Raw genomic sequence first — 12,276 nt, forward strand, 5'->3', positions numbered from 1 at the left:
CTCTACTATGCTCTTCTTGGACTCCGGATCTGCAGGAAAATTTTTTTTGGCCTCTCTCATCAACAGGTTCTACGTTCCTGTGACCAGTCTCGCCAGACCCCTCTACATCTATTGTTTTTACAATAAAAGATTGGACTGTCTCGTACGTTTCCACACAGAACCCCTCCTAATTTGCATCGGACCTCATCACGGAAAAATTGAGTTTGTTTTCCTCAGGTTCTTTGGCCCCAAGAAGAGGGGGAGACCCAAGGGGGGGGGTACTGTTACGCCGAGCGCTCCGGGTCCCCGTTCCTCCCCGGAGCGCCCGCCTCATCTTCGTTGTTGCAGCGCCCCGGTCAGATCCACTGACCGGGTGCGCTGCGGTCCCGCCTTCAGCCGGGATGCGATTCGCGATGCGGATAGCGCCCGCTCGCGATGCGCACCCCGGTCCCCGTACCTGACTCGCTCTCCCTCGGTCCTGTCCCGGCGCGCGCGGCCCCGCTCCCTAGGGCGCGCGCGCGCCGGGTCTCTGCGATTTAAAGGGCCAGTGCACCAATGATGGTGCCTGGTCCAATCTTCCCAATTAGCTTAATTGGTAATCACCTGTGCACTTCCCTATATTACCTCACTTCCCTTGCACTCCCTTGCCGGATCTTGTTGCACTTGTGCCTAGTGAAAGCGTTCCCTTGTCTGTTCCTAGTCCGTGTTCCTGACCTCCTGCCGTTGCCCCTGACTACGATCCTTGCCGCCTGCCCCCGACCTTCTGCTACGTCCGACCTTGCTTCTGCCTACTCCCTTGTACCGCGCCTATCTTCAGCATCTTCAGCAGCCAGAGAGGTGAGCCGTTGCTAGTGGATACGACCTGGTCACTACCGCCGCAGCAAGACCATCCCGCTTTGCGGCGGGCTCTGGTGAAAACCTGTAGTGGCTTAGAACCGGTCCACTAGCGCGGTCCTCGCCATCCCTCTCAGGCACAGAGGATCCACTACCTGCCAGCCGGCATCGTGACAGCCCCTTTTTAGATTCTCCTGGACGTATTCGGACATGGCAAGAGTCTCTGGGGCAGAGAGAGGATAAATTCTGCCCCGGGGTGGAGTAGTACCCGGGAGGAGGTCGATAGGGCAATCATAAGGCCTGTGAGGAGGTAGAGTCTCAGCTTGTTTTTTGCAGAAAACATCCGCGAAGTCCATATAGGCCTTGGGGAGACCGGTTACTGGAGGAACCACAGAGTTACGGCAAGGGTTACTGGGAAGCGGTTTTAGACAGTTCTTGGAACAAGAGGACCCCCAACTCTTGATCTCCCCAGTGGACCAATCCAGGGTTGGGGAATGAAGTTGAAGCCAGGGAAGTCCAAGGAGAATCTCCGAGGTGCAATTGGGGAGGACCAAAAGTTCAATCCTCTCATGATGAGATCCGATGCTCATAAGAAGGGGCTCCGTGCGGAAACGTATGGTACAGTCCAATCTTTCATTATTTACACAATTGATGTAGAGGGGTCTGGCGAGACTGGTCACTGGGATGTTGAACCTGTTGACGAGAGAGGCCAAAATAAAATTTCCTGCAGAACCAGAGTCCAAGAAGGCCACTGTAGAGAAGGAGAAGGCAGAAGCAGACATCCGCACAGGCACAGTAAGACGTGGAGAAGCAGAGTAGACATCAAGGACTGTCTCACCCTTGTGCGGAGTCAGCGTACGTCTTTCCAGGCGGGGAGGACGGATAGGACAATCCCTCAGGAAGTGTTCGGTACTAGCACAGTACAGGCAGAGGTTCTCCATACGGCGTCGTGTCCTCTCTTGAGGTGTCAGGCGAGACCGGTCGACCTGCATAGCCTCCACGGCGGGAGGCACAGGAACAGATTGCAGGGGACCAGAGGAGAGAGGAGCCGAGGAGACGAAACGCCTCGTGCGAACAGAGTCCATATCTTGGCGGAGTTCCTGACGCCTTTCAGAAAAACGCATGTCAATGCGAGTGGCTAGGTGAATAAGTTCATGTAGATTAGCAGGAATTTCTCGTGCGGCCAGAACATCTTTAATGTTGCTGGATAGGCCTTTTTTGAAGGTCGCGCAGAGGGCCTCATTATTCCAGGACAATTCTGAAGCAAGTGTACGGAATTGTACGGCATACTCGCCAACGGAAGAATTACCCTGGACCAGGTTCAACAGGGCAGTCTCAGCAGAAGAGGCTCGGGCAGGTTCCTCAAAGACACTTCGGATTTCCGAGAAGAAGGAGTGTACTGAGGCAGTGACGGGGTCATTGCGGTCCCAGAGCGGTGTGGCCCATGACAGGGCTTTTCCGGACAGAAGACTGACTACGAAAGCCACCTTAGACCTTTCAGTGGGAAACAGGTCCAACATCATCTCCAGATGCAGGGAACATTGGGAAAGGAAGCCACGGCAAAACTTAGAGTCCCCATCAAACTTATCCGGCAAGGATAAGCGTATCCCAGGAGCGGCCACTCGCTGCGGAGGAGGTGCAGGAGCTGGCGGAGGAGATGACTGCTGAAGCTGTGGTAGCAACTGTTGTAGCATAACGGTCAGTTGAGACAGCTGTTGGCCTTGTTGCGCAATCTGTTGTGACTGCTGGGCGACCACCGTGGTGAGGTCAGCGACAACTGGCAGAGGAACTTCAGCGGGATCCATGGCCGGATCTACTGTCACGATGCCGGCTGGCAGGTAGTGGACCCTCTGTGCCAGAGAGGGATTGGCGTGGACCGTGCTAGTGGACCGGTTCTAAGCCACTACTGGTTTTCACCAGAGCCCGCCGCAAAGCGGGATGGTCTTGCTGCGGCGGTAGTGACCAGGTCGTATCCACTAGCAACGGCTCACCTCTCTGGCTGCTGAAGATAGGCGCGGTACAAGGGAGTAGGCAGAAGCAAGGTCGGACGTAGCAGAAGGTCGGGGCAGGCAGCAAGGTTCGTAGTCAGGGGCAACGGCAGAAGGTCTGGAAACACTGGCAAGGGACACACAGGGAACGCTTTCACTGGCACTAAGGCAACAAGATCCGGCAAGGGAGTGCAAGGGAAGTGAGGTAATATAGGGAGTGCACAGGTGATAACTCTAATTGGAACCACTGCGCCAATCAGCGGCGCAGTGGCCCTTTAAATCGCAGAGACCCGGCGCGCGCGCGCCCTAGGGAGCGGGGCCGCGCGCGCCGGGACAGAACAGACGGGGAGCGAGTCAGGTAGGAGAGCCGGGGTGCGCATCGCGAGCGGGCGCTACCCGCATCGCGAATCGCATCCCGGCTAGCAGCAGGATCGCAGCGCCCCGGGTCAGAGGACGTGACCGGGGCGCTGCAGCGGAGGAGGTGAAGCGAGCGCTCCGGGGAGGAGCGGGAACCCGGAGCGCTCGGCGTAACAGCGGTGGTAGGAAAAGATATATTGAGGAGCCCCCACCCTGGCGTCACGAATAGCAAGGGTTAACAAGCACCCTTTAATACCCGCACAGCTACACTCCCCATCCCCTACATCGCCCAAGCTACCACATATCAATCGCCTTTCATAAGGGAAAGTTTAACTCCTACAGGACCCATGACGTAACGTTACGTCCCAACACCCTGGGTCTTAAGGACCAAGGACGTACAGTTATGTCATGGGCAGTTCTGGTCCCCGCCGTGCGCCGGGCGGGGAGCGGACCGGGATGCCTGCTGAAATCATTCAGCATGCATCTAGTGCAAATGCCCAGGGGGGTCATTAGACCCCCCATGTCGGCGATCTCCGCAAATCGCATGTGAATTCACACATGCGATTTGCGGCTATTCCGGCGTTGCGGGTCACGTCACGGAGATACAAGGTGATCGGGGGTGTATGATACACCCCCTATCACCCACTGTATCTATGGGGAGGTGGCCATTTCTCCACCACCCCCCCCCCCCCCAGGATCTCTGCTATTGGCTGGACGATCATCCAGCCAATAGCAGCCGGCAGGGGAGGAGTTAACAGCATCCTCCTGCAGCTCCCGCAGCTGGCTGAGTTCAGTCAGCGGTCAGAGCTGCTGGAGGAAGCCGGGGACCCCCCCCCTGCCGAGATCGGAGCCCCCAGAGAAGAAAAGAAGCCCCCCATAGATCAGGGAAACCATACAGCCCAGGGAAAGGTAGGGTAAATAGTAAAAAATAAAGTTAAAAAAAAAGTTTAAAAAAATTTCCCCCCCCTGACCCCCTAATAGGTCCCCAAGGGTCTTCTGCAGTTTTTTAGTGTGACCCGGGCCCTATTAGGGGTTCAGGGCGCTGCATTAGCCCCCCAATTTTTTTTTTGGCTGCAGCATTTCCCCCCCCCCCCCCCCCATATAACGGTGTGTGATTTCTAATCACACACCGTTATATATAGTATACACCAAGCACACACACAGTACATAACCCCCCCCCCCACACACACACACACACTACCCCCCCCCCCCCCGCAACCGCCCTCCCCCCCCCCCCCCACCTGCCACCATAGACAAAAGGCGATGGCTCGACGGGCATTTTCGGTAGTGGAGGCATACGCTTTTCTTGCCTCCGACTCCGAATCTGTCAGTGAGGATGATGAAGATCCAACATTTCTGAGTTCTTCATCGTCCTCCTCATCACCTAGTAGTGATGATGAGCCCCCTGCACGGCGAGGCCACGCACCCCCCATGCTGATGCCGCTCGTACTAGGAGTCCGACCACCCAGACAAATTTACCGGAGCCCCCTTCCGGTGAACCTGTCTGGAGACCCCCAGAGGGTTATCAGCCACGGGTTCCGGAGTTTGTTGGCGACTCCAGAATCCGGATTGACAATTCTGGATTCACTGAAATTGACTATTTCAGTTATTTTTTCAGTGACAGTTTTGTCAATTACATGGTGGAGCAGACGAATCTGTACGCCAGGCAGTTCATCGCCCACCACCCTGATTCTTTGTTTGGCCAGGTCCAATGAATGGTGCGCCATTGATGCAGCAGAAATGAGGACATTTTGGGGCCTCTTGCTGCATATGGGCCTGGTCAAAAAGCCCAGTGTCAGACAGTACTGGAGCGGGGACATCCTATACCAGACCCGCTTTACAGTATGGTCATGACACGGAGGCGGTTCGAGGTCATTTTGAAATGCCTGCATTATGCAGATAATGAGGCATGTCCGCCCCGAGGTGATCCCGCCTATGACCGGCTTTACAAAGTGAGGCCGGTCATCGATCACTTAGGGGCCAAATTTTTGGAGGCCTATGTACCCCTCAGGGAGCTCTCGGTTTATAAGTCTCTTATCAGTTTTAAGGGGAGACTCATCTTCCGCCAGAATATTCCCTCGAAGCGGGCGCGGTATGGCGTGAAGCTCTATAAACTTTGTGAGAATACCTCCGGGTACACTCTCAAGTTTAGAGTGTATGAGGGAAGAGATTCCCGTATTGAACCCCCAGATTGTTCCCCCACTCTGGGTGTTAGCGCGAAAATCATTTGGGAGCTTGTGCACCCATTGATGGATAAGGGTTACCACGTGTACGTGGACAACTTTTATACCAGCATCCCTCTGTTTACATCCCTTGCCGCCAGATCCACGTCCGCTTGTGGGACCGTGCGGAAAAACCATAGAGGCCTCCCTCTAAATTTTGTTAAGACACCTATTCCCAAGGGTGAGTCCCGTGCCCTTGCCCATGAAAACCTGTTTCTGGTCAAGTATAAGGATAAGAGGGATGTCCTTATGCTGACCACTATTCATGGCAACGGCAGCTCACCTGTCCCTGTGCGAGGTACCACAACACCGGTCCTCAAGCCCGATTATATTCTGGACTACAATCGGTATATGGGGGGAGATGATCTTTCTGATCAAGTCCTCAAGCCATATAACGCCATGCGGAAAACGCGGGTATGGTACAAGAAAGTTGCAGTCTACATGGTACAGGTTGCCATGTACAACTCTTTTGTACTGTCCCATTACGCTGGCAACACAGGGACATTCCTCCAGTTCCAATAAGAAGTCCTAAAGGTCCTGATCTTTGGCGACCGGGAAAGAGCAGGCCAGACTTCCCAAGGAACTGAAGTAATAGGTGCCAGGATCGTCCCAGGCCAACACTTTCCAGGTGATGTCCCCCACACTGGAAAGAAGGGACGAGCCCAGAAAAGATGCAGAGTGTGTTACAAGAGGGGGATTCGGAAGGACACCACCACTCAATGTGACACTTGCCCAGATAATCCGGGCCTCTGCATTAAGGATTGCTTCAGGGAGTATCACACTTCCATGGAGTTCTACATTTTCCCTCTTCATTTTAATTTTCCACAATTTGACCCAAATGTACCAAGTCCAGAGTACATTCCAAGTTTTAACCCCATAAAACCACTAAATTGCCCCAAAAAATATTTAATCCCCCAAAAAAAAAAAAAAACTGATAAGACCTCTGGGGGTATTTTATTTTTTTTATAAAAAATGGGTCATGGGTCACTGAGTCACTATCATCGGGGACTTTTTATGTTGCCTCAAATGCGCAGCGCTCTCTCTCCACCTGAGCGGGGTGCGCATTTGAGGCAACAAGTTAGGGACGGCCACACATATCACATTCCAGAATGATAATTCAGAGCATAGGGTTTGGGGCGGGCATATTTTTTTGTTTTGGCTATGCTCTGGGTCATCATTCTGGGAACATAATCTGTTTTATAATTTTATGTCCCACTGTACCCCATTTTAGTTACTTAGTGTACCCCAGTTATTTACCCCATGTAATGCCCCTTGAGGGGGGGTCCCACTGTTCTAGCTCCATAGGAGAAAGCCAAAGCTCAAGGACCCTGACTGATCTCCGACACCTCTGAGACCGGTGTGCACCCTGTTTACGCCCAGACTTGAGGTATGCCCTTACTCCAAAGAAATGTGTTTACACATTTACAATGACATTTTCTCCTTTTACCACTTGTGAAAATGAAAAATTTGGGGTAACCAAATTTTAGTGTAAAAAAATTACATTTTCCATTTTCACATCCCACTTCATGAATATTTATCAAACACCTGTGGGGTGTTAAGGCTCTCTGTACCCCTTGTTATGTTCCTTGAGGGGTGCAGTTTCCAAAATAGTATGCCATGTGTTTTTTTTTTTTTTTGCTATCCTGGCACCATAGGGGCTTCCTAAATGCGACATGTCCCCCCCCCCCCCCCCCCCCCCCATTTCAGCAAAATTTGCAAATGTGACTCCTTCTCTTCTGAGCATTGTAGCACTCCCGTAGTGCATTTGACGTCCACTTATGGGGTACTTCCATACTCAGAAGAGATGGGGTTACAAATTTTGGGGGGTATTTTCTGCTATTAACCCTTGCAAAAATGTGAAATTTGGGGGGAAACACACATTTTAGTGAAAAAAAAAATTTTTTTTACATATGCAAAAGTCGTGAAACCCCTGTGGGGTATTAAGGCTCACTTTATTCCTTGTTACGTTCCTCAAGGGGTCTAGTTTCCAAAATGGTATGCCATGTGGGGGGGTTTTGCTGTTCTGGCACCATAGGGGCTTCCTAAATCCAACATGCCCCCCGAGCAAAATTTGCTCTCGAAAAGCAAAATATGACTCCTGCTCTTCTGAGCATTGTAGTTCGCCCGTAGTGCACTTCAGGTCAACTTATGGGGTACCTCCATACTCAGAAGAGATGGGGTTGCAAATTTTGGGGGGTATTTTCTGCTATTAATTCCTGCAACAATGTGAAATTTGGGGCGAATCACACATTTTAGTGAAATTTTTTTTTTTTTTACATATGCAAAAGTCCTGAAACCCCTATGGGGTATTAAGGCTCACTTTATTCCTTGTTACGTTCCTCAAGGGGTCTAGTTTCCAAAATGGTATACCATGTGTTTTTTTTTTTGCTGTTCTGGCACCATAGGGGCTTCCTAAATGCGACATGCCCCCCGAGCAAAATTTGCTCTCAAAAAGCCAAATATGACTCCTTCTCTTCTGAGCATTGTAGTTCGCCCGTAGTGCACTTCAGGTCAACTTATGGGGTACCTCCATACTCAGAAGAGATGGGGTTACAAATTTTGGGGGGTATTTTCTGCTATTAACCCTTGCAAAAATGTGAAATTTGGGGGGAAACAGACATTTTAGTGAAAAAAAAAATTTTTTTTTTACATATGCAAAAGTCGTGAAACCCCTGTGGGGTATTAAGGCTCACTTAATTCCTTGTTACGTTCCTCAAGGGGTCTAGTTTCCAAAATGGTATGCCATGTGTTTTGTTTTTTTTTTGCTGTTCTGGCCCCATAGGGGCTTCCTAAATGCGACATGCCCCCCAAAAACCATTTCAGAAAAACGTACTCTCCAAAATCCCCTTGTCGCTCCTTCGCTTCTGAGCCCTCTACTGCGCCCGCCGAACACTTTACATAGACATATGATGTATGTGCTTACTCGAGAGAAATTGGTCTACAAATACAAGTATAAATTTTCTCCTTCTACCCCTTGTAAAAATTCAAAAATTGGGTCTACAAGAACATGCGAATGTAAAAAATGAAGATTGTGAATTTTCTCCTTCACTTTGCTGCTATTCCTGTGAAACACCTAAAGGGTTAAAACGCTGACTGAATGTCATTTTGAATACTTTGGGGGTGCAGTTTTTATAATGGGGTCTTTTATGGGGTATTTCTAATATGAAGACCCCGGTCACTCCGGTCTCCGCCACGATCCTGGTTGCCGGTGGTCAGCGAGTCATACTGCACTAAGCCAATCACCGGCAGCAGCGAAGTCCCGGCTCGGCCGGCGATAGGCTGAGCGGCAGTGTGACGTTTTCGGCCCTGGCAGCAGGTGCCGGGGCCGAAAACGTCGCACTGCCGCTCAGCCAATCGCCGGCCGAGTCGAGACTTCGCTGCGACCGGTGATTGGCTGAGTGCAGTATGACTCGCTGACCACCGGCAACCAGGATCGTGGCGGAGACCGGAGTGACCAGGGGAACAAAGGAAGGTATGTATCTCTATTTTTTTTACTGGAGTACTCCATTCATTTTACACAATTTTTTGTGCTTATGAAAAGTAAAAATTTTTTGAGCAACGGGGGCAGTGCAGACTAAACACTGCCTATAGAGGAGGACGGCACTCAGCTGGAGCTTCTCGCAACTTCCTTAGGACATCCCCCCCCCCCAGCAATGGAAGTAACAGCACTGACATGTCCCCCTGAACTGGCTGAGTATGTGGTGTCATTCAGCACTAGTACACATCCATCCAGGTACATCGCTGTGCTACATTTCTTTGTGCCCTCAGACCCGTCTCACTATAGGTCATGGGTCAGGTGAGGGGAATATGGCACGAGCCCGCACGTTGGTTCCTCCTCACAACAGGCCAGACATCGGAGCTGGTTCCAATGTCCGTTATTTAAATAAATAAATGCCGTGATCAATAGCGATCACAGCATTTTCTAACCTGCATTTACTTTTTAAGAACTTGTCCATCCACTCAAAATACCGATCTCCTGATCATGTCCTTTAGTGTTAGATTCTGCTGGTCATTTATTATTACCTAGAGGGGATTCCTGAGATAACAACAGGAATAACAGGAAAAGTCTCCAGCAGAAATAGAAAAATACATAATAATACCAAGATGTAAGTGTAGACGACATCACCATGAGCTTCATCCTCAGCTTCTTACTGTAGTTTGCAGGAACCTGAACTGTTTTACTGTTTTTTGTTTTTGTTTTTTATCCTGTGCAATAACATATCTGTTTGTAATGTGCTAAACAGGTTTGTTTGACTCTGTAAATCAGTTTTAGGGTGCATGCACACCACTTTTTTTGCTAAACAGTTCCCGTATACGGTTTCAAGTTAAAAACCGTATGGAATCATATAGCAAACCGTATGCATTGACTTAACATTGTAAACCATATGTCAAACACAATCATCCGGTTTAGTCCGTTTTGCGTCTTATACGGTTTTGTACTTTTTTTTTCCCCCATATCCAAAACCGTAGACTACCACGTTTTTTGGTCCGGGTGAAAAACCGTATTAAACCGTATGTGTTCATTTTTTTTAACATGGGAGTCAATGGGAACCGTACAGAACTGTATGTGCGTACGGTTCCATCAGGTTTGCACCATACGGTTTTTGACTTTGCACAGTTTTTTTTTCTTGGAATTTCAATCAAACAAGTGACACTTTATTCAAAATGAAGTGAAAAATTAAAAACATATACTTTTATTTATTTTAAACGGATGCAACCGGACATTGTTTTTCAAACCGTTTACAGGTTGAAATTTATACACACGTTTTGATACAGTTTAGTCAGGCTTTGAGGAATCCGTTTTTCATCAAAAACCTGATATGGGAACTGTATTGCAAAAATGTGGTGCATTCACCCTATTCACACTACATGTCTGCTTCTGCGGTAGTATTTGATTTCTCTTTCCGTGTTTGTCCATCCCACTGGTCTTTTGTTATTCTCTTTATATTCCTTATATTCATTATCTATGTCCTCCAGATCCCCTTTTTTTACTTCTTTGTTTTGCCCATCCTATGAAGTATAACTTTGCATTTCATTAAAAACATTATAGTGAGTTGCAATATGAATTTATATGCTGTATGCTAAGGTTACTTCTTTTCTCTATTTATGCATATCCGCTTAGATTGATCTTTATTGCATGCAATAGAAGGAGTTTTTTGGTATATAACTTTATTTATATGTTTGTTGTTTCACCGGTGTGGGGCAGAAGCTTGTGTGGCAGCGCATGTTCCTGTGCTTTGACCTCAGCTCACTTCCCCTATTTAGGATTATTTTGTCTGTACACAATTCATATGAGTAAGGCTTGGTTAACAGGCCAAAGTGCGTCACTGTCTACCTAGTCCTATGTACCTTGAAGATTTAAAATAAAGAAGCTGGGTTCTAAAGACTGTATATATTATACCAGCGCTTCTTAATACACTTAATTAGCTGCCAGATATTTTATATGGGTCCCTGTAAACCATATATAGGGTAAAACATGTTCTGGGGAGAAGTATCTAGTGCCAAAGGGCCCCAGGGGCTAAGGCATTCGGGTAGAAAGACTCCGACAGCCTGATCCACATTAAATGAGTTGTGTATGCAGTTACAAGGCTAACAAATCTCGCATGTTCATAATCCCAGTTCTTGATACCCTAACAAAAGGAGCATGTAAGGACATTACCAACTAATTCCACATGGACTCGTCCCCAGTTATTTGTTATTCCTTACTCAGACCTGTGAAAGACATTCGGAATTAAAGCCCCAGGAACTGTTGTCAACACTAGGCCCCAGTGGCCCCAGTGGCCACTTTCTGTCATCCGCCCTCCAGGACTGGGTGCCAAGGATGGCTGTTGTGGTGACCCAGTTTGTGCTGACCCAGTACAGGAGTTGCACCCCTGTACCCTTACTGCCATGTCAGGCAACCTCCCTACAGTGTCCCCTGGGCCCCTTACACCTGTTCCCCTTGTACAGTTATCTTTATGCTGTGTATTGTATATAAAAGCGTTATGCCTTTAAGAACAGTTGACATGTGATTAACCTGTTGTCATGTGATTGTAACCCAGTGAGGTATCAGTGAGCATATGACCTAAGGGTGACCTGTGGGACCCATCCAGAGTCTCTGTATAGCTGTTTAGACTGTTACACCTGTCTGACTCAGTAAAGCTGCCGTTGTTCCATAACATGGTGTCGGAGTCATTATTTGCCTCCGTGCCTAGCCCAGGATCCAGCGATATTCCTTCCAGCGATAAACCATGTAAATCCCATGGCATCATGAACACAAGGGGTTAATGCCATCTGCCCCTAGGGTAATTCCATCTGCCCTCATCACACCCTCACCACATTATCAGTTGTTGTATACTCGAGAGTTTTCTAGTTCTTTCCTGTCTGACAACAGTGCTCTCTGCTGCCACCTCTGTCCATGTTAGGAATTGTCCTGAGCATGAGCAAATCCCCATAGAAAACCTCTCCTGCTCTGGATAGTTCCTGATAGAAAAGGGCAGAGGTGGCAGCAGAGAGCCCTGTGGTCAGACTGGAAAGAACTACACAACTGTAGTACATCTGTACTGCAGCACAGTACAACTGTCAGTATTACACTGACATTCAACCTATGATATCCAGCCTATGACTGGACCTCACAAGCAACCATGCTCAGTAGATAAGAGGCCATCAGCTGACCTCCTGCTGTTATGACAGCCATTGGGACCCTGTGATCAAATTACAGGGTCTCCGATGGGGCACAAGGGGAGCTATTCCTGTGGAACACTTCCTGACACTATTAAATATTTAACTATAAGAAATATATATTGGCTTGCCCTGGTTGTTATGGTGGGCATAGTTTTCTGGCCCTGGTTTTAATGGTGGGCATCATTGGCTGGCCCTGGTTGCAATGGGAGAATTATCTGCTGGCCCTGGCTGTA

Source organism: Hyla sarda, chromosome 10 (genome assembly GCF_029499605.1).
Source record: "Hyla sarda isolate aHylSar1 chromosome 10, aHylSar1.hap1, whole genome shotgun sequence".
Taxonomy (NCBI): domain Eukaryota; kingdom Metazoa; phylum Chordata; class Amphibia; order Anura; family Hylidae; genus Hyla; species Hyla sarda.